A 23549-nucleotide genomic window follows, 5' to 3' on the forward strand; every position below is an offset into this window, starting at 1 on the left:
ACTGTGTTGTTAATAACATGGCAGGGATTACAACCTGGGTGTTTAGGGAAACTCTTAACCCAATTCCCCTATAAAGCAAAAAGACCCGTAATCTTACCAGAACATTAATGCATCACTTCTCTCAAGGGCTGTGAAACTGTAAACGTAAGTTGTAAACTGTTTTCCATGATACTTACATAAGCCACATGAAGATATGTGTGCATTTGACCCAGAAACTTGAAGTGCATATATTACAACAAATGAAACATGATGTACCCACAGAATTCTCAGGAGAATCTTTCTATCCAGAAATCACACTTGCTTCATGTTTTAATGCTGTTGTTAGAGAATAAGAAGGGACTTGCCCAGATCACTGAACCTGCTTTCAACAAGGTAAAATAATTATAACTGGATGTCACTGTTGCTCAGCCTTCCTGTCCCTCAGGGAATTCGATGGACTCAGAAATAAACATTCACCCCATGAAGCTGTGACCTTATTGTGCCCTCCATGTTTGGCTATGGATTGTAGGCAAATCCCTCTGTTATACCTGTGCCCCACTTCACTCCCCTGCGTACTCAAAAAAAAAAATAAATAAATAAAAAATAATTTAGAACTGCTTAGAAATGGTGGGAATTGCTCACTTTGGTAGCACATACACTAAAATTGAAATGATACAGAGAAGATTAGCATGGCCTCTGTGCAAGGATGACATGCAAATTTGTGAAGCATTTCATATTTTTAAAAAAATGTATAAAATAATAAAAACTAAAAAAAATTGTGACAATAAAAGCATCTCATTAACAGGAGGTTGAAACTAAATTCTCAAGTGGACAATATAGACAGATGGCTGCTGTTGCTGTTGTTTTTTCTATGTAGTAGCACCCACACTGTTAATGACTCCATAATATGAAAATACCATTAAGTATCAAGGCATTATAATATATTTTTTTAAATGTAAAATAGGTCTCAAGTTCAGTAAGCAAGTGTATTAGTCCATTCTCACACTGCTAATAAAGACATATCCAAGACTGGGTAATTTATAAAGAAAAGAGATTTAATTGACTCACAGTTCCGCAGGGTTGGGGAAGCCTCAGGAAATTTACAATAATGGCAGAAGTGGAAGCAAACATGTCCTTCTTCACATGGCAGCAGCAAGGAGAAGTGCAGAGTGAAAGTGGTGGGGGAAGCTCTTTATAAAACCATCAGATCTTGTGAGAACTCACTCACTGTCACAAGAACAGCATGGACATAACCATCCTCATGATTGAATTACTTCCCACCATGTTCCTCCAACAACACGTGGGATTACGGGAACTACAATTCAAGATGAGATTTGCTTGGGGACACAGCCAAACCATGTCAGTAAGTATAACCTAAGACCTAGATTTCTGGCTTCTCTAGTTCATGATGACAGCTGCTTTGGGACTTAATGCAAGGAAAAAAAAAAAAATCCATTTGGTTATGGTGTGCTTCAATCTACCTGATCTAATAACTGTAGGTCCCAGTGAAAATTCATACTGTGGATGTATTATCCAGAAGAAAAGAAGTTAATAAAAGATTAGTGATGTATCTCTCAGTAATAAATGTATTGAATATTACTTATCAAATATTGATCATATTAAAAATCTTGGCATTTTGTAGCAAGATGTAATACCTATGTTATATGAATCCACTAAGAATAAGAAATCAGACTCTGAAATGCTTGCTAAATTAAAGTTCTACAAATGGCATTATGAGGTAAAATTCAGTATATAGAAAGTGATTGAATTAAGCCAATATCTTTAAAATAAAAGAATTTACTATAAAACTTCCAAAATGAAAGTCTGCCCTAACTCCCTATTGGAGGGTAAAAAGGTGAACTCCATTCATCCAGTATTTTGAAAACACCAAATTTCATGGTTTTTCTTCCTTCTCAGAAGAAGCTATTCTTGCAGGTGACAGAGGGAGAAGCATTTATCAGGAGAAACAGAAATTGTTCAATGACTGGCTTAATCGTTCCTAACTTGAAGATGCTGACTTTTCAACTAAAGTCACAACTGGTTGAAATTCATAAAGTCAAGTTAAATCAATATGACAAATATGTTTGATCTCTTACCATGTATCAGGTAGTGGGCTAGGCTCTGGTGGAAAAGAAAGTTGGTCACAAGTTAAATTGTTAAATACATGTACTATTGAACTCTGAAAATAAATATACCTCTTAATCTACCTGAGCTTTATCTGAGTCTCCTCCAACTTTCAAGATTTTCGTGATATGGAGAAAAAAATACAAATACTTTAAACACATATTTAGACCATGCTGTTAAAAGATAAAAAACACTAGAGATATAGTATTAAACAAAATTATGCAACATAATAATAAATGTGTTGTCAGTATTTATTGAGAATTTACCATGTGCCAGATACTGGGCTAAATGCTTTATCTGATTTAACTCATTTAATCCCCATTTGAGCCCTATAACTAAAGTAATATTAAAAATATATTACACTTAAAAATGTCTAGCACAGAATATTGTTTTGATCAATAATGAATGAATGAATTGTCCTCATTTAAAAAAGAAGAAACTGACTTACAGGTCTGTCTTGTCACAGTCATCCAGCTAGCAAGAGCTCAAACCTTAATATGGTATAGTAAACACCATGGTAGAAACATACACATATTCACATGAAAGTAACCTAAACCTAAAGTGAGGAGGAGGAGAAACTTATAAAGAAAATGAAACTTCATATTATCTCTTCCCAAATAAGGGTTACGTTCTACTTCTCAGAGAGCATGTTGATAATAATTTGCATTTGTCACTCTGTGCTAATAATTTTCTCATATGGCTTCTTCCCTAATTAAACCGTTAGTCCCCTAAAGGTGGTAATATGTCTCAATCCATCTTTATCTTTTGAGAGCCTTGAATCATATCTTGTACAGTATGGGATCTGTTAAAAGTTTGTTAACTAAATAAATGACCCACGAGAGACAGTACCCTTGATTAACTATTAGATCAAATCAGGACTGAAAGATGGCTTCCTAGTCTTGGGAGTATTTTCCAACACTTTACTAAGAACAAACTACTTTGTATGAAGCTCATGACTTACAACATCATTGTATTTTGTCCTGTACGCATAAGATCATAAGAAAATTCATCTTTCATACCATATATGATTACCTAGGAAAACGGTCATGGACTGAAAGATATTTGTCACATATATGGGTTTTATTTTATGATTTAATGGCAAGATTTCATTGGTATTCATCAACTAATAAAATTTACCCAACTATGCACAGTGAGTCGTTTATTGAATACAGCAAGATTGATTTTAGCAGTTTTGGCAGGTGAAAATTAAAACCATGTTTGCTTTGTTCCAATGCTTGGTAATATGCAAAGTAACAAAAGAACTAGAAGAGAAGCAGTTCATATATTTCCTGAAGTCAGAGGTCAAGGGTTGGTTCACACTGCCATTTCATTGCTCATAAAATATAAAATAATACAGCGAAGTTCCTCATGAGACTGGCAGCTATTATTATTGTAGCAAGTTAGATTTGAAAACAGTGGCCTTTTTCGGAGATGGATTTAGCTGTCATTATTGTCATGAGCATGCAAATATTATACAGAAATCAGCAACTAATACTTAACAAGATTAAATGAAAATGGCAAATGAAGCTCTGCCTTGATCTTTGCTGAATTAACATTCCAGGCATGTGGCCATCTTGAAGCTTTAACTCACAATGATAGATCAGTTTCCTATAGATTCAGGACTGTTGTTGGGATCGTGGAATTCCTAAAGGAATACATACTTAGCACATCACCTTGCCTTTCCGTTAGTCTATTTCAATTTGTTAAAGGATAGCTACTGAGAAACTGGCTGCCCTTTTCGACAGTATGACATTTTTGGGGAATGAATAAATCTTCAAGGCATGATAGAAAAGATGAATAACAGTGGGATCCCCTTATCCATAATTTAGTTTTCCTCAGATTCAGTTACCCATGATCAACTGCAATCTGAAAATATTAAATGAAAATTTCGAAAAATAAACAATTCATAAGTTTCAAATTGTACACTCTTCTGAGTGGGGTAATGAGTAGTGTAATGAAATCTTGCACTGTTCCCCACCGTCCTGCCTGGGATGTTAACGATCTCCCTGTCCAGCATGTAATACATACATGCTGTATGCATTATGGACCTGCCCGTTAGTCACTTAGTAGCCATCTCGGTCATCAGGTCAACTCTCTTGGTATCCTAATGCTTGTGCTTGTGTTCAAGTCATCTTTATTTTACTTAGTAATAGCTCCAAAGCACGAAAGTAGTGATGTTGGCAATTGTGATATGCCAAAGAGAAGCAGTGTTTTTCTTAAATAAAAAGGTGAAAGTTCTCAACTTAATAAAGAAAGAAAAAAAACACATGCTGAGATTGCTAAAATTGGAGGTAAGAATGAATTGTCTGTCAAATTGTGAGAGGGGAAACAATTTGTGTTAATTTTGCTGTTGGAAAGTTACTGTCACAGTACATGATTAGTGCTTAGTAAATATGGAAAAGGCATTAGCATGAATAGAAACATGTTCTGATCGACTGTAATGGGGTTCAGTACTATCTGTGGTTTCAGTCATCCACTTGGGGTCTTGGAACATATCCCCTGCAGATAATTGGAGATTACTGTAGTACAATCTATGTCTAGAGGTTATCAGAAACATAGAAAACACAATTATCAGTTTACAGATTTGTGTCTAAATCCAATATCTGATGAATTGATGAATTGTTGAATATGACAATTGATGAATATGTTGTATAAAACACAATGAATTTTGAGGTGATATATCTCTTTAAAAAAAAATCAGCAGTGTTTTTTTTAAATTGACACATGATATTTGTACATATTTATAAGGCTATGTGATATTTTGTCACAGGAATAAAATGTAAAATTATCATGTCAGGATATTTAAGTTATCCATCACTTCCAGAATATGATCACCTAAAGTAGAAGTCCTCCCTTCAAATTATTTTAAAATATACAATACATTGTTGTTAACTATCGTCCCCCAACTCTGCTATCAAGCATTAAAACTTATTCCTTCTACCTAACTGTATATTTGTGCCCACTAACCAACATTTTTTTCATCTCCTCAACATCATTGGTTTCATTTGGTCTGTTTTTGCTTTTGTAAAAAATATTAACAGTTTTCAATGATAACCAAAGTAAAATTTATCTGTTGGAAATCCAAAGGAATATGTGCCACTTTTCTTTCTTTTTTTCCTCGGGAATAGCAAACAGCATATTGGCTATCTGCTTCTTTGACTTCTTCAAAATTGCCTTAGAAATTCTATCCTAATGCATTTCTATGCAAATATATAAATTAAGGCACAGTGCATATGAGACAAATGAGGGAAATTCTACAGAAAAAAATTAGCTTGTGTACTTAAAAAGGTGTCAAGATCCTGAAAGACTAAAAGCATTTTTAAAAGGCTTAAACTTGTCTCCAAAAAGGGGGAATGGTTGGGTTGAATACATAGCTACCAAAGACATTTTTAGGACCAAAGACGTTTTTAGGACAATTTTCAAAATTTGAGTATGGATAGTGTGTTGGACAAGAGCATTATATCAATATTAAGTTTTCTGATTTTGATTATTTAACTGTGGTTATGTAAATAGTGGCTTTTCTTTTAGGAAATACACTCTGAAGTATGTAGGATAAAAAACTGATGTCTCTAATTTATCCTCAGGTTATTGAGATAATTTACTCTCAAATAATTCAGAGAAAAAGTATTCCTGAGAGAGTGTATGGGTGAGCACAAAATGATTTAATAAAATAGATTCACTACATGTTAACAATTGACGAATCTAAGTAAAGGATATGTATTTTTGCACTATTCTTGTAATTCTTCATAAATTGAAAATTATAACTTAAAAATCATAAAAAGATAACTTTGTATAGTAGTAAAATTAAAAATAATATGATTTCAAAGATGATCATAATAATGAGGGTAATACTTTGCATTTGTATATTAACTGATGATTATATTAATAAATTTTCCAAATATGTGATTTGACTTTATTCCTGAAACAACTCTAAAATTTTAAATATCTTTATTCCCATTTTAAAGATGAAAAAACTTGGAAACAGAACTATTCCAATGCTTTAGTTTAAAAGATTTTGATTTGTAGTCTTTTCTGTGGTAACTACACCACAAACTGTGCAAACTGCCCTCGTTCAAGTCATGAGGCAAGCCTGTGGTCTGTTCTGTGCTCACCAACCAGCTGTCAAGCTGTAAGAATTTGGGTGGTTGCAGATCAGGAAGCAGCTCTATAATTCAGAATCAATCTTCTAAGCTGTCTTGTGTCTATTTTCATAGCATGTCATTGTTTTTCATTCCAAAGTTGTGCTAGCTCTTCCTGGCATAATTGATGGTGCAGGTGCACGGTTTTAGGAAAGAAACAATGGGAAATCCTATTGGGTTGTGCTGCATTACAAATAGAAAAAAATTAATGTTAGACAAGTAGAATTGAGAAAATCATGAGGGAAATAAATAAATTTTATTTTCATACTTTCAAGAATTACATCTAAAAGTAGGTATTTTATTTGGAAAGGTATAGATGTTCTTTAGGGAGAGAAGGGAAGAAAGGGAGGAAGAGCTATGATTTCATATTTCCAGAATTCTTATTTCACTGGAATGTAAGATTTGTCTTCTGAATTTAGATGCACTTTTCTTTATTTTAAAATTACCTATTTCTGATTCTTCATGTGTAGTCAAACGTTTTTAAACAAATAGCGTGTTTAAAAAAATAATCTGTAGACCACAGCTTTAACGTTTCTAAGTAGTGTTCATTACATATCCAGGAAAAATAAAAGACACAACATAAGTGCTAAATATGTAAGTTTCAGTGTTATAAATGATTAGGTGATTCATTCTTTCATTGAGCAAGTATTCATCAATTCATAGAGAAGCAGAAAAGCATGAAGGCTGAAAGCATGTAATTTGGAGCCAGACTATTTGGGTTCAAATATAGGACCCTGTTTCGTGATCTTGAGAACATTTCTTAATATCTCCAAACTTCAATTTCCTCATTAGTAAAATGGAGAGAATGACTGAACCTACCTCAAAGGGAGGTTGCAATGATTAGAAGTATAAATATATGTGAAACACTTAGAACAATGCTTAGCACATTGTTAGCATTTAATAGATTTTGTCTGCTATTATTCAAAGTGTAATCTGAGAAATATTCATTGAGCATCTAGTATGATCCAGGTAATCCATAGTAAAGCATGGGACTATGCAGTTATTTGGGGAATAAAGAAATGATTCAGAAAAAGATTCTGCCTTAGTATGTGCTTTAGTTATCTAGTGCCATATAACGAGTCTCCACCCCCATTCGCAAACTTAACAGCTTAATAATAAATACTTACTATTTTACAGTTTCTTTAGGTCAAGAATTCAATAACTTAGCCTCTACCTCAGCTGAGGTCTCCTCTGAAGGCTTAACTCAGAGTATTCACTTCCAAGCTCACTCATGGTTTGCTGTCAATGATCAGTTTCTCACAAACTATTGGACTGTGGGCCTTACTCCCCCCACTGGGTGTTTGGTTTGAGGCCTCTCTCAGCTTGCTACATGAACTTCTCCAAAGGGAAGTTCACAATATGACAGCTGATTTTTCTCAGAGTGAGACAGCGAGAGGTCAAGGGAGGGCCCACAGAAGGAAGCTACAGTCTCTTTGTAATCTAATATTGAAAGTGACATCCCACAATTTTTATGTATTTTAATTAGAAAGGAGTCACCAGTCCAACCCATACTCTAGGGTGGCAAGTACATTAGTGATCTTCTAGTATAGAAGAAAAGATGTAGCTAAATATTCCCAACATGAGGTAGGTGGTAATAGAGAAGAGAAAAGGTTTCTCCATAAGAGAATCTCAACATGCTAAACAGAACCTGAGAACACACCATTGTATTCTTTTAGGTTTATCTACACTGGTGAGGAAAATTACTGAACATACTCTAATAATCCTTATCACTCTACTACACACCATAAGTCTCACGCACCAGATGCTCCAAAAAGGTTCATATAACTCAAAACACACCCTGACAGAAATAGGCCTCATTGGGACATAATTGTGGGAAGAGTAACATTTATCTGGTGTTGCCTACTCAGAACAGTAGAATTTTGCTGATAAAGGTGCTACTTAGTACAGGTGCAGATTGAAGTGTACCACAATATACCACTTCAAAATATGTCTGTTTGGCATACAGATTATTTTGACTAAAGGCAACTGAGGACCAGTCATATAGAGAAAGCTCTTTAGCACCCGCTAACTGCCTAAACTAGAGTATACATTTCCTCTTTCGCAAAAGAAATTTACATTTATAAAGGGAGTTTCTATTTATAAAAATGTCTTTTTACCAGAAAGAAAGCTACTCTTCGAGACCACTCTTACCACCCAACTGATAGCTGCATAACAACAACAAAAAACAACAACAAAAAACCCTTATTTACCACACCTTCCTCTCCTTCACTTCTTCCAACTTGCTTCCCTCATCCTGAAGCTCAAAACCATTTTCCCCTTGTTTAGCCTAAAGATGGTATATAAGCTTCAAGCATCTGGCCGCATCCTAGTGTTTTCATTTCTTTGTGAATTATGTACATAGTAGTTTCACCAGAATAGTTTCCTGAATTTACCAATTTCCTTGTTTTAAAAGTTTAAACGTTTGGCTTGCTGGTTGTATTGAATATCTACTACCACTTCTTTTGCAATGGACTGATTTCCTATAGAATGGCCAGAAGTAATTTTGAAGAAATCTTTATATCTAATGTGCCAAATATAAAACAGTAAAATGATCACGGAATTTAAGCGCAATTTTTTGTTTTTTAATGGTTCCCTTGAGGGGCAGGGAGTGGAAGGCAGAATATAATGTTTTTCAGCATTACCTGAACACTTTTAAATCTTGAATTAAAAGTTCTATTTTTTCCCATGTATATATCGGCACAAATAATTCTGGTGCCAATAAATCTTATTCCTTATTCCCTGCTAACTTGAGAATTCCTTAAGAATTATTGTAACCACTTCTGTTCTGCTTTTTGCATATAGTTCTGAGTTTTTCATGGAATCCTAAGGGTTTCATTCTGCTTTAGAATTCAATTAGTCTTTGACTTCTTGAGCTTCAGACAAACATTCTTCCAGTGTTCCTAAGAAACATTGTTCTCTCCCCTGGAGCCACTGTTTGAAGTCACAGAGTATGATCCTGACAAGCAAAGCCTCCTCTTTGACCTGACTTCTGGAGCCAGGATTGCCCCTCTTCTAGCCTCTGCTTTTCCAAAGGGTTGACTTTACTTGTCTCAGTCCTTTCAGTTTCCAGCTTAAGGCTTAATACATTCTAGAATTGCATTTTCAGGGTAAAATAGGAACGATTTATTCACAGTTATCTTGTTTACACAAATACAAAGACAGGATAAATCATTCATTTACTAATGTTTCTCCTCATTAACAATGACCTCTCCATCATAAAACAAAGTAGATTAATTCAAGCCAGAAGAAAAAATCTCCATTTGAATTGTTTAAGTGAAGGTTTGAACTGTGCTTATATTAATAAGATAATATTTCAATTTACCACTTAACTTACGAAGCCAGAACTAACAATAAATAAATAAACAAACAGAATGTGAATGAAGGTAGAATATAGTGTCTATTCTTTCTTGGATATAAATATAAATTCTACCAGGTGGCATCATTGCCAGTAATTAGAGAATTTAAAAACAATAAAATTCCATTGGAAAAATATCCAGTCCTATATTATTTTTACTTCAATGTAAAACTGCTTTATGTAGCCTTATAAAATTCCAACTACACACTACCTTTAATTTTAGTAATTTATAATTTTATAATTTCTGTACCATGCTTAAAATGTTGCTTACTCTAATTAGCTTATGGTCAACAGTATCTTTAATTAGAAATATTGGTAATCTGTCCCCTGAAGCATTTTATTGAGTGTGTTTATGGTTCCAGGATGATTATCTTAATGAACAGGATGATAAAAAGTACCATTAAGCAGAAATAAAATAGAATACCCATCAGGGCAAAAGCAATTTTTTTCTATAAAAGAACAATTTATGCTTAAAATATAGTATTTAGAATACAGTATTAAAACTATACATAAATTGATGAATGTATTTTTGAAATTCTATTGATAGTGAGTAACTGATATTATGATTTGGTTCTGACAGTTAGATGTGGAGTCTAGGATGAAGGACACAGAGCTATCATAAAAAATGACCAATCCACTAAAAAATAGTTCAGATGACATCAATAATATTGCTGAAAAAAATTATATGAATAATATAGAAAAGTTATGTTAAAAAAGGACTGGCAGTCTGTGTTTAATAAGGAATTCACTGTTGGGGATGGGGGAGAAAGCAGCCTGAGTTTCCTTCTCGGTACTCTTGCCAAGCGTGTACATTAAAACAGGTGGTGGTTATTTACAATCTATATTTTATTTAGATGGTTGTGTTTTCATTATCAACTTTTATCCTCTGAAATATTTGTAAGCATTTCCTATATAATTGCATTCAACATTGATTCTTGTATTCTATGGCACTGACAAATGTATACCTACTGAAATTTTAAAGCTAGAGTACATAATGTCTAGCATTGTCTATACTAAGGCTTACATGGCATCAGAAAACATTTAAACTAAGACAGGAGATATATTTGAAACTCTATATAAGTTTTTAGATAGAAAATCATGTATATTGAAAAATGTATACATCTAAAGTAAGATGGCTAGCTAGTGCTTCTACTATCAGATAGATCTTCATAATGTTTGTGCAAATAAAAAATGACCAGACTCTTCTGAATTTCCAATGTCTTCATCACACACTTATTAATCAACTCAGGTATTGCACTGGTTCTTGACTTTCTAGGAGGATAGGAGATCATAGTTTCCTTTCAAACTTTGGTTACAGCTATGGAAAGTCCCTCTAGAAAAATGTACGTGCACACAGGTAGTTAAGGAGAATGGTGGGTCTCCTGGAGCCATTCATAAATCCCCTAAGGAATTTAGGAAGGTTAAACAGGGAATAGCCATAATATTAACTGTCAATCAGCTTTCTAAGAAGGTTAGATATCTTCAAATGTAAAATGGTAATAATAATCCTTTCTTCATGGAGTTGAGAATATTCTTTATGATTACTTGTAGTGTTTGGAAAAGATCCTGCATATAATAAATATAAAACACATTGTAGATTTTAAGAAAGACATGTATTAGTGGAATTTTGTTGTTCTATTTTATTTACTATCAATTTTTCAGTACTATTAGCATTCCAAAAACTGAGGAAAGTCTGTTTTTAAACACAAACCACTCTTTTAGTATATTCAACAAATCTTTCTCTAGTATTTTTGTTTTATTCTTTTATATTACTTTTCAACTGTCCACATGGTTTTGGTTTAATATTTTGATTCACCTTAAGATCACTAAATTTGAATAATTTTGTACATGTTTGAACGTAAAATGGTTCCTAAATTTATAACGACAATAAAAATTAATCCGTTGGGTACCTTTGGAGGTAATAAAATTGGTAATAACAATGAAATACCTTTGGAGGTAATAAAATTGGTAATAACAATGAAATAATTTCTGCAAATAAAATTGGTAATAAATAAATAAATAAAACAAATAAAAAATAAAGTAAAATAAAATAAAAATAAATAATTAAAACAAAAATTGTTAATAAATAAATAAAATTGGTAATAATTTCTGGAAATAAAATTGGTAATAATAATGAAATGTTATTGTACAAATAAATCAAAGAGAAATTATAATTTAGCAATGGGAGTATGGAAAATTCTTATCTGAAAGGAATTGCATGCATTTAAGAGTTTATTTTTATACAAAATAGAAGCCTAAAGTTTATGACTATTTTATCTTGTTATCCAAGGAACCAAAGAAACTAAAACCTAATTTATAATGATAAAGTTAAATCAGTCAAAGAACCAAAAGTATTATTTGTCCAGATAATTCCGAGGATATAATGATAACAATGCCTCTTTCCAAATTGTGCATACTCTTCAAATTTTCCCATATAACATTCCAAGAAAGGTAATCAAATGAATACAAAATCTATGTCATCAGTGAAATCTAGGAGAGTTTAGGATACCAGCCTTTTCCCAACTGAGATTCCAAAAAGAAATTATCATTATAGTCAGTAAGAGAATGCAGACAATAGGAATATTTACCATTATAGTAAAACAAATAATGCAGCAGCTGGTAAACCCACAGAGAAAATTTCTTCACTAGAGACAAGTTCTCAGAGGATAAATACAGAAATAGAGCAATAAGGCAGGGGAGAAAAGAGAGATTCAACATTACTCAGTTATTACCAAAATAAATAGGCAAATGATAAGAATATCTAATTTCTTGTAAGAGCCTTGAGGAAAGAAGCAAGCATTGTAATGAAAACAGGGTTGTGTGGAACAAGAATTATATGAACCACATGATAAAAATCTGCCAGAACCAGAATTATTGTCTTAGTCACAGTGGTAAAAATTATTACCAGGTGATTACTGAGAAAGAACTAGAGAATAGTAGAGCCCACTGCATATCTTTTCTAGTTTGGTGCATATAAACATACAGTAAACTATATTTGTCTCTGTTCATTAAAGAGTAAGGGATTGATAGTTCTTAACAAATGCTACAACCACCTTCATAATACCTTAAGTAAAAGAACTTCTCTGGTTTAATTGTAGTGTAGGAGAGGAAGAACATTTTTTTTCCCCTTCTACTCTCTTAGGTTCACCAGTTGTGCCCTTGAATCATATTGGCAAGAAACAGATTAAAAAGATGGAAAAAAACAAAAAGCAAAACAAAACAGATTTATATATCTCTAGGGGATATGTTGGTCAAAGAATTCAAAGTTTTATTTAGACTCGAGGAATAAGTATCACTGATCTATTGCACCACATGATAACTGTAGTTAATAATAATGCATTGCATATTTCAAAATTGATTAAGTAGGTTTTGAATGTTCTCATCACACACACAAAAAAATGATATGGATGTGAAGTGAGAGATATATTATTTAGCTTGATTTAATCATGCCATAATATATAGATATATCTAAACATCATATTGTGCCCTATAGTTACATAAAATTATTATTTGTTACTTAATAAAATAAAATAAAAGGAATAAGATTTAATGTTTGGTAGCACAATAGGGATGACTATAGTTAATAACAACAACAACATGTATTTCAAAACAACTAAGAGACTGTAATGAAAGGCTCCTAACACAAAGGAATGATAAATGCTTGAGGTAATGAATGGATATCCCAGTTACCCTTACGTGATCAATACACATTGTATGCTTGTATCAAAATATCACATATACCCTGTAAATACATATAGTGATTATGTATCCATAATAATTAAAAATTAAAAAGATCCAAAACATTTGAAATATTAACTTAAATGGGATCTTTTGAATAAGTTAATAAAAGTATAATTTTTAATTCTAAGATGATTTACTTGTATTAGTGATTCCTTAACTCCAGTGTGTAAATCTTTGGATAGCTACAAATATTGGAAGGCTATTGTCAAATATATATTCCTCTTATCTTTTTTTTAAGTATATCGTCTTAGAGTTCCCCCAGGTGAAGAGAATATGTATATAATTAATCATAACTTCTTTTTTTTTTTTTTTTTTTTTTTTTTGAGACAGTCTCGCTCTGTTGCCTGGGCTAGAGTGCAGTGGCCGGATCTCAGCTCATCATGTTAGCCAGGATGGTCTCCATCTCCTGACCTCGTGATCCACCCATCTCGGCCTCCCAAAGTGCTGGGATTACAGGCTTGAGCCACCACGCCCGGCCGTAACTTCTTACATTATCTCTCCCTAGAGGGCTATAATACAAAGGACAGATAATAACAGGTAAATGTCAAGAAAGTGGAGAAGTCAGAACCTTCATATATTGCTGGTGGCAATATATAATTGTGCAGCCACTTTGAACAGCATTTTGAAAGTTCTTCAAAAGTTTAAATGTAAAATTATTACCATATGATCCAACAATTCCGTGCTTAGAATTTCAGTCTAGCAGACAGAAATTGTTTCTGTTTCCATGCAAACAAGAAAATCAAAAACATATATCCACAGAAAAACATGTAAACAAATGTTCATATTAGCATTAGTCATAAAAGCCCAAAGTGGAAAAAACCAAAATGTTGTTAATTAAGGAAGGGATAAGTCAAATATGGGATATTTACATAATGGAAAATTATTTGGCCATAAAAAATTATTGGCCATAAAAAGAATGAAGTCCCAATGCATGCTACTACATTAATGAACATTGAAAACATTATGCTAAGTAAAAGAAGACAGTCACAAAAGATGACCTATTATATTATACAACTTGTATGAAATGCCCATAATAAATAAATCCATACAAAACAAAGTAGATCAGTGGTTGCCAGGGACTAGGAGGAAGGAAGAATAAAGAGGGGCTGTTAAAAGTGTGGAGTTTCCTATTGGGGTGAAGAAAATGTTTTAAATTAGCCTGGACGTAGTGGCTCATACCTGTAGTCCCAGCACTTTGTGAGGCTGAGGCAGGCAGATCACTTGAGGAAAGGAGTTTCAGAGTAGCCTGGCCAATGTGGCAAAACCCTGCCTCTACTAAAAGTACAAAAAAATTAGCTGGGCGTGGTGGTGCATCCCTGTAATCCTAGCTTCCCAGAAGGCTGAGGCATGAGAATCACTCGAACCTGGGAGGCAGAGGTTGCAGTGAGCTGAGACCATGCCTGGACAACAGAGTGGGACTCTGTCTCTAAAAAAAGAAGAAGAAAAAAGAAGATGTTCTAAAATTAGATAGTGATGACAGTTGAACAACTATGTGAATATACTAAAACACAATTATACATTTTTAAATGGTGAATTTTATAATATGTGAATAAAGGTGTTTTAAAAATTAACCTTATAATAGCTGATATAGTTTGGATCTGTTTTCCCCCTGAAATGTCATGTTGAATTGTAATCCCTAGTGTTGGAGTTGGGGTCTGGTGCGAAGTGATCGATTCATGAGGGTGGTTTCTCATGAACAGTTTAGCACCCTCCCCCAAAGCTGTTCTCATGATGAAATTCTCACGAGATCTGGTTGTTTAAAAGTGTGTAGCCCCTCTCCCCACCTCTTGCTCCTGCTCTGACCATGTAAGAGGTCCGTGCTTCCCCTTTACCTTCTGCCATGATTGAAAGTTTCCTGAGGCCTCCCCAGAAGCAGAGCCAATGCAAGCATCATGCTTCCTGTACAGCCTGCAGAACCGTTAGCCAGTTGAACCTCTTTTCTTTATAAATTACCCAGTCTCAGGTATTACTTTATAGCAAGGCAAGAACAGACTAATACAAGAGTTAACTTTTTTCTTTCTTTTAATGACAGAGTAAGCCTTCAGTGATGGACAGATGTCACTGGAAAGGATCTGCCAAGGCACCAGGACATCAGCATAAGCACCTGCAAATATGCTCTGATTTTTCTTTATATGTGGTAAGATGTAAACACAAAATAATTATTAGTCAGTAAGTGTCTCAAAAATACAAAGGAGCGAGTAATCACTGAAAAATGATTTACATAAAATAGAATCTTGAGAGCTACAATTAGTAAAGAAAGAGAAAAGATGTTAAAATCAAGGGAAAAGGTATACTCCAGACCACAGAAATTAAGCTATTAAGAAGTTCAGATGTTAAGGCTGATTAACCTTGTAAGAATAAAACACTTCTGTTTCACAAATACAAAACACTCAATTAATCTTATTGAATTAAGTAATAAAAAGTAATTCACTATACTTCTCAAATATGAATGGACTTCAACATATTTTCTGTATCATACTCATAAAATTTTTCTTGGATGCCAAATAAAAATAAAAATATAACTTTATCTTTGAATTGTCAAATATTATATAAAATGTAATATTTTATTAATAATTTAATTTCGATAAAGTGATATTTATCTCTGTATGTTTATTAACCTTTTACAGAGAATAGCAGGTATTTGATTAATTATTGAATAAATAAATGAATTAAAAATGAGAATTTAAATATGCAATGTATTTCCATGATGATATTTTTAAATTAGCAAATTAGAATTTCTGTTTGTTAGACCCAAATTTCCAAATAATGATTAACTAGGAGCAATTGACAATTTACATTGAATAAATTCATTATCTTGATAGTTGAAACCCTGAAAAAAAATTCCTAATAAAAATTTAGATTACCCTATAGAGAATCAAAGGTTTCCAATTTGGAGGCCATTTTTATATTTAAGTTGGATGTTGGTTAACAATTATTTGGTTTACCTATTTAAATTATCATCTATAACTTCTGTCATTAGTTCAGTTTCCCTTTTGTAAATTTGGGTTTATGTTAGATAGTACAAAATGTTTTGAAGTAAACTACATCTGTTTCCACTTCTGACTCTATATAATACTAAATGTGACCTTGGTTATGCTACTTAACTTTTCTCCTACATTCATCACAAATGAAAAATAAAGAGAAGGAATGTTTAGATCAATATTACAATTATTTATTAAAATTATAAACCATCACAAAAAACTGACTTGAAATGGATCATAGACTTAAATGTAAAAGCTAAAACTATAAAACTTCTCAAAGAAAACACATAAGAAAATATTTGCAACTTTAGATAGACAAAATAATTTCTTAGGTTAAGACCTGAAGAATATAAACTACAAAAGAAAAAAATGTATACATTAGAAAAATCAATCATTTAAATTTTAAAAATTATCTTTATGAAAACAAAAAGGTATGCCACAAAATGGGAGACAATGTTCAACAAAAGTCTTGTGTTTAGAATATAGAATGAACTTTATAACTCAATAATAAAAATACAAACTATTCAATTTTAAAAATTAGGCCAGAGATTAGAAAAGATATCTTCTAAAAATATGTGAAAGGTTAATCATTTCATGAACATATGCTTATTATTAAGGAAATGCAATCTATTAACACATGAGATACTACTACAAATTCTTTAGAAAAGCCAAAAGTAAAAATGATGATAATATCTATTTCGTGAAGTAATATGTGATGTTTAATAGGCTGGTCAGAATGTAAAACTGGACAGCTATATTGAAAAACTGGCAGTTTATTATAAAATTAAACATATGTATACCAAACCAAAAATTCCGTCACAGGAATTCCCCAAGAAAAATGTAGATACATGTCCACACTAAGTCTTGTACATGCATATTACAACAGCTTTATTTGTAAATATTCCAAACTGGAAAAAAAACTCAAATATTTACTACTATCACCTTTTGGATTTTTGCACATGTTATCCCTCTTCTTTGAAAAAGGTTAAATCCTTCCTTTCAACAAAAAACCTACTCATCCTTTAGGCATAAGCCAAAGTTTGCCTCTTGCAAGGAAGCCATCCTTGGTCCCTTTCTAAAATGTGGGTTAGGTTCTTCCTAAGTGATCCAAATGTAGTAGGTGGGACTTGACTCTGGAGACAAGGCCCAGACAATGGACCAAAGTGAGGACTAGCTAAAATAGGTCCAGGACAGAAGCAACTTTCCATAAGACACACCCAAAAGTGTGCCATGTCAGTTTACCATTGCCATGGAAACAGCCCAAAGTTATTGCTCCTTTCTATGGCAATGACTTGATGACCCAAAAGTTACCACCCTTATCTAGAAACTGCTGCATAAACTGCCTCTTAATTTGCATGCAATTAAAAGTGAGTATAAATATGAATGCAGAATTGCCTCTTAGCTGCTATTCTGGGCACACGCCTATGGGGTAGCACTGCTCAGTAAGGACAATACCTCTGCTGCTGCTGTACACTGCCACTTCAATAAAAGTTACTGTTTAACACCACCAGCTCACCTTTGAAATCTTTCCTGAGCAAAACCAAGAACCCTCCCATTTGGGGCTTGCCTGTCCCGAATCAGTCTTACAATTCTTATGCTCACTTTCATTGTATATGTTCTACATAACGCTACAAGTGCCTATTAATCTCTAAGCAGTTCAGAATGGGGACTACATGGTGTTTTGTTGCTGATTCTACAGTCTTTAGAATCATTCCTTTATTCAACAGATAGTTTGAGTGGCTACTATATGCATGGCAACTGGGACACAGCAGTATACAAAACACGACCTCTGTGTTACGAGATTGAATACATTCCAGTGCAATACATAGTAAGATCTCTGTTTAAAGGCTTTCAAAACTTGCCAGACTGCTTTCCACAATGGCTGAACTAATTTACATTCCCACCAGCAGTGTATAAGTGCTCCTTTTTCTTTGCTGTGTCATCAGCATCTGTTATTTTTTGACTTTTTAGTAATAGCCATTCTGACTGGTGTGAGATGGCATCTCATTGTGGTTTTTCTTTGCATTTTGATTAGTGATGTTGAACATTTTTTCATATGCTTGTTGGTCACTTGTATGTCTTCTTTTCAAAACTATCTCTTCATGGCCTTTGCCAACTTTTTAATGGTTTTCTGCTTGTAAATTTAATTTCCTTATAAATTCTGGATATGAGACCTTTTTCAGATGTATAGTTTGCCAACATTTTCTTCTATTCTCTAGGTTGTCTTTTACTCTATTGATAGTTTCTTTTGCTGTGTTAGTTTAATTAGGCCCCATTTGTCAATTTTTGTTTTTGTTGCAATTGCTTTTGGCATGTTCATCATGAAATCTTTGTCTAGTCTTATTTCCATAAGGGTATTTCCTAGGTTGTCTTCCAGAGTTTTTATAGTTTTAGGTTTTACATTTAAGTCTTTAATCCATCATGAGGTGACTTGTGTATATGGTGTAAGGAATTATTTAATAGACGAACGAATGTGAAAATAAAATTGTAGAGTCAATTGCCAATCCATACAAGAGGCTAGGCTGGGCATGGTGGCTCATGCTGGTAATCCCCAAGACTTTTGGAGGTGAAAGCAGGAGGATCACTTGAGCCCAGGAGTTCAAGACCAGCCTGGGCAAGAAAGTGATATCTCATCTCTACCAAACAAACAAAAGAAAACATAAAAGTGGCTGTATTTAAAATAAAATATGAAAAGGAAGTTAAAACTTCATCTTTTTGAATTTATACTCATTGGGGTTTATCAAATTCAATAATATTTTTGGCCAATACATTACATGCCAACACTTTTACTAAATTTATCTCATCATACAGTACTAAAAATATTATTTTAATTCAATTAATTATATTCAAAAATAGTGATAAGGAGCATTCAAACCATTAAAGTGAAAGTAATATCCTGGAAGCAGAATAAAAATCTACTTGGATTATCTGCCCAATTAAACTTATATCACCTGTAGAATAACAAAACATGTGGATGGTGTTTTCAGTGCTTAGTTTTAAAGTAATCTAGAGGTAGTTGAAACTCATAAATACCCTATTAAAATTAATTATAGTACTAACCAATAAAAAACCACAGTTGTTTCAGCATTTATCACAGCATAATGATAATGTCTTTCATCTCCAGAAAGTGAAACCAATATTCATACATAATCCATTAAATGCATTTTGTTAAACTTTAAGGTGCTCATAATTAGCCATATCTTATACAGTAAAAATGGCATATTTGAATTATTAAATTTATTTTTCAAGAATCTTCTGTTAAGTCTGGAAATTATACTAAATAACAACCTGTGGGGCTACGAATTCCATTCAGCAAGCTGCTTTCACCTACATGTCGTCACATTTCCAATTTACATATTTTTTAGGACAGCCACTTTTGTTTTGTTTTTGTTTTTCTGAGATGGAGTCTTGCTCTGTTGCCCAGGCTGGAGTGCAGTGGCACGATCTAGGCTCACTGCAGCCTCCACCTCCCAGGTTCAAGCAATTCTCCTGCCTCAGCCTCCCAAGTAGCTGGGATTACAGGTGCACTACCAAGTCTGGCTAATTTTTGTATTTTTAGTAAAGACAGGGTTTTGCCATGTTGGCTATGCTGGTCTCCAAGCCCTGACCTCAAGTGATTCACCTGCCTCAGCCTCCCAAAGTGCTGGGATTACAGGTATGAACCACTGTGCCCAGCTTTTAATATTCTCTTCTGGAAAACAGTAGTATAATGCAAAAATGTTAAAAATTATTTTATGGTTGGAGAAGGGGAGATCAAATTCAAATAAGTTTAAAATGCTTTAGATTAAACAAAACTACTATGGTTAATTTATTGAATTAATTCTCAGATCTTTATTATTCTGACATTTTACTGATTGTGAGATAAACAAAGAATATCTAGTTTCCATTCAGCTATAGAATCTTGTTTTTGTTTTTTGTTTTTATTTTTTTTAACACACCACAAATTTTCCACAAAACTGTATTGGGTAACACTGCTTATGCAATTGCAAAATTTCTAAGTAAAATATATCAAACATAAATTTTTTACAGTACTCATTCTCCTTAGAATATAATACATTTGACCTCAATGGATGTAGTTTTATGGTGTAGACAGAAGTCAGCAAACTTTTTCTTTAAAGGGCCAGATAGTAAAAATTTTGTGGGACATGCAGTCTCTGTCACAACTGTCGACTCAGTTGTATCATGAAAGCAGGCATAGACAATAAGTAAGTGAGTAGGCATGGTTATGTTCTAATACAATTTGTTTTATAAAACAAGCGATGGGCCGTATTTTGCCAATATTTGTTTCGGACAGTGGAAACATATTCTAAACTAAACAAAGAAATTTAAATCTGCTCTGAAAGTCCACATTAAGTTATACATTAAATGCTAAGAGTAAATTAATTATTGTTCTATTTACTTCAGACTGCTAGCCTTAAAATATAACTTTTAAAATCTATCAGTCTTGTAATTGCAATTCTTTTGGCTCCAAGAGTGATACTTTCTTATAACCATGGGTCATTTGGATTGTGGCTATTCATCTTTTCTGAATTCAATAAAGAACAGATGGCAAATTACTATTTTAAATGTTAATATATTCTAAATTTTATGTGCAGTGTTTAAGAGTTTTCATTACTTCCGCAAAACATCATATTAAAAAACAAATAAACAGAAAGATTCCTGTCTACAAATATTTATTTCACAAGCATGAGGATTTTTGCCTCAGACCACCAGGCATGTGTTTACTCTTCAAAATCTTCAATTTTTAAGGAAGTATAAAATAATGTCATACTATTTCATGAACCATTTGAAAAATTTCTTCATGTTTGACTTCATTTATTTTTCTATTTTTAGCTAGGACTCTTTCCTTGAACCATTTTCAGTGCTTATCCAAATAGCATGCTTTTATCCTGGAAGGTGAAAAAATACAAGAGTGCTTCAGTTCTCTAAGGTGCTCCCCTCCTGTGGTACCAATATCCTAAATTAAGAGCTTCCACTGAAAGTGTTTAAGATTCTATATCAAAGATAAGACAAGACACAGCAGTTAGTCCCAGAGAAGGGAAAGTGAGCAGTATGGTAGTAAGTGGGTTAATAGGAAAACTAGGACACCAAAAACCATCCTTCAAAAGAGCAATCTCATCACACTGACAGGTGGCATCAAAATTCCAGCATTCAGGCCCGCTGCTGCCACTTCCTGTGGTTGTTCTCACTGTCCCAAACTCACCAGTCACTTGTTGCTCCACAGTGAGACACACGTCCCACAAAAACTTACACTCAGCTATTCTTTGAATCTTACTCACATGAAATTGTACCTATCAATTACCTTCTGAGACCAAAAAAATAAATAAATAAAATAACCGTATAAGCCAAATCATTAATTTTTTTGTGAGTTCTTATTTAAAGGAACTGAAACGCTGTCTATACTCATTATAGCTCTATAATATTATCCTGAGAAAAATTCAGTAAATAAATGTACTAAGAAAATAAAATTTACATTTGTAAAAAGAGCACTTAAAACATATTAAATGAGATATTAAAAATATGTAAATTCCTTAATTTAACAAGATTATTATGAATCATTACTAATAAATATGATTTTTTGAGGCTGAAAATAAGTATTAAAATACACATACTTGAGAAATTATTAAATAGAGAAAATATTTTTAGACAATAAAAAATGCAAAACTTATCTGTAACTAAGCTTTTTCACAAGGGAGAAATATATATTGCATTTATTTGCTTTCCCCGCTACAACTAAAGTTCAAACTGTCAAATAGAACTAAAATAATTATTTTGCATAGAAAACAAGTAAAATATTAATGTTTTAGAGCTTAATAACCAAAATACTTTAAGAATGCATAAGAAACATTTATTCAGCCATAATAACTGTAGAAAGTTTATAAAAATTGATACTGAATTATATTTTATTAATCTGATCTGAAGTATAAGATGCTGACAAAGTATTTCTACTATGCAATAAAATATATTTTCAGGTTCATTATAAAATCTTTCTTTTAGTGTTTTATATAATGTTAAAAAAGAGACATATTCTCATAACTAATGTCTTATACAGTAAAGGGTAACTTTTATTAATTCTTTAGCACCTTTTGTCTCATAAGTTGGAAATATTTCCATAGAAAAAACATGTTGAAAATTTTAAAAAACAATGTTTAAAGCTTTATAATTGAATAATGCTCAGATTTCATGATATTCAGTTTTCAGACACAGAGTTCCTATACTCTGCAAAATGAAATGTGTCATAAGCAAAGAAATATAGTTAAATGGCATCTGTAATATATGCTTTCAGACAATATGCTGTTTGCAGTTTCTTAAAACATAAAAAGCTTTATTTAAAATTCTACAGTATATTACTAAATACATGATTTCCGCATTTCTGCATATCTAGAAAAAAGAGATTGTTTTCTAAAATACAGCATGGTATGGGCTTACCTATGAAAAAAATTGTATTATTTTCTTTATTTTCATAAGGATACTTAATTGATAGCTTGAAAGGATGTTGCAGATATTTTATACAGAAATTTCAGCAATAATTTTGACTTTATTTTTGTCATGTAATTCTTTGCAGAAAAAAATGGAATAATGAGACCTAAATGGTAGAACTTATGTATTATTGAATGCTGATGCTGAAAAGTGTCAAGCTGGAGAAATGTATTTGTTGCAATATTTCTCACATTGTGGATAGAGAGAAAAATACATATAACAAATACACAGACATCCTTTCAAAATGCACATTCTAGGGCAACCTTTTGGGTAGATAGTAAGAATGATAGTGGAGGAAGAAAAAGGGACATGGATGTCAATATTTTAATATGCCTCTCTGAGTAAACATATACAACCTTCCACCAACCTCTCTGTGGCATTCTACAAAATTTAATTCCTGGTACTCTTTAATGACATATGTTAATCAGAAATTTGGATGGGAAATGTAAAGCTCTCTGGATCACAGCCTTGATAATAAGCCATACTCAATCAGACAAATCCTTGAGGAATATTTACAAAAATGAGGGAATTAAGATGTGGATTGTGTGCCAGGCGTGGTGGCTCACACCTGTAATCTCAGCACTTTGGAAGGCCGAGGCGGAGACAGGAGAATTGCTTGAACCCAGGAGGCAGCGGTTTCAGTGAGCCGAGACTGTGCACTCCAGGCTGGGTGATAGAGTGAGACTCCATCTCAAAAAAAGAAAAAAAAAAGGATATGGATTGTGGACAACTGCTACTGGAAACCATAGG

At 32.9% G+C, this 23549-nt stretch overlaps 1 protein-coding gene and 1 non-coding gene across 2 annotated transcripts in view; one reads left to right on the forward strand and one right to left on the reverse strand.

Moving 5' to 3' along the window:
• The window catches only part of NAALADL2 (N-acetylated alpha-linked acidic dipeptidase like 2), a 978063-nt gene that overhangs the window by 423833 nt on the left and 530681 nt on the right, over window positions 1-23549 (reverse strand). The window lies entirely within an intron of this gene.
• LOC111521436 lies at window positions 614-720 on the forward strand. The gene has a single exon (XR_002724951.1). It is a non-coding gene; the product is annotated as a U6 spliceosomal RNA (small nuclear RNA).

Source organism: Piliocolobus tephrosceles, chromosome 2 (assembly GCF_002776525.5).
Source record: "Piliocolobus tephrosceles isolate RC106 chromosome 2, ASM277652v3, whole genome shotgun sequence".
NCBI lineage: Eukaryota > Metazoa > Chordata > Mammalia > Primates > Cercopithecidae > Piliocolobus > Piliocolobus tephrosceles.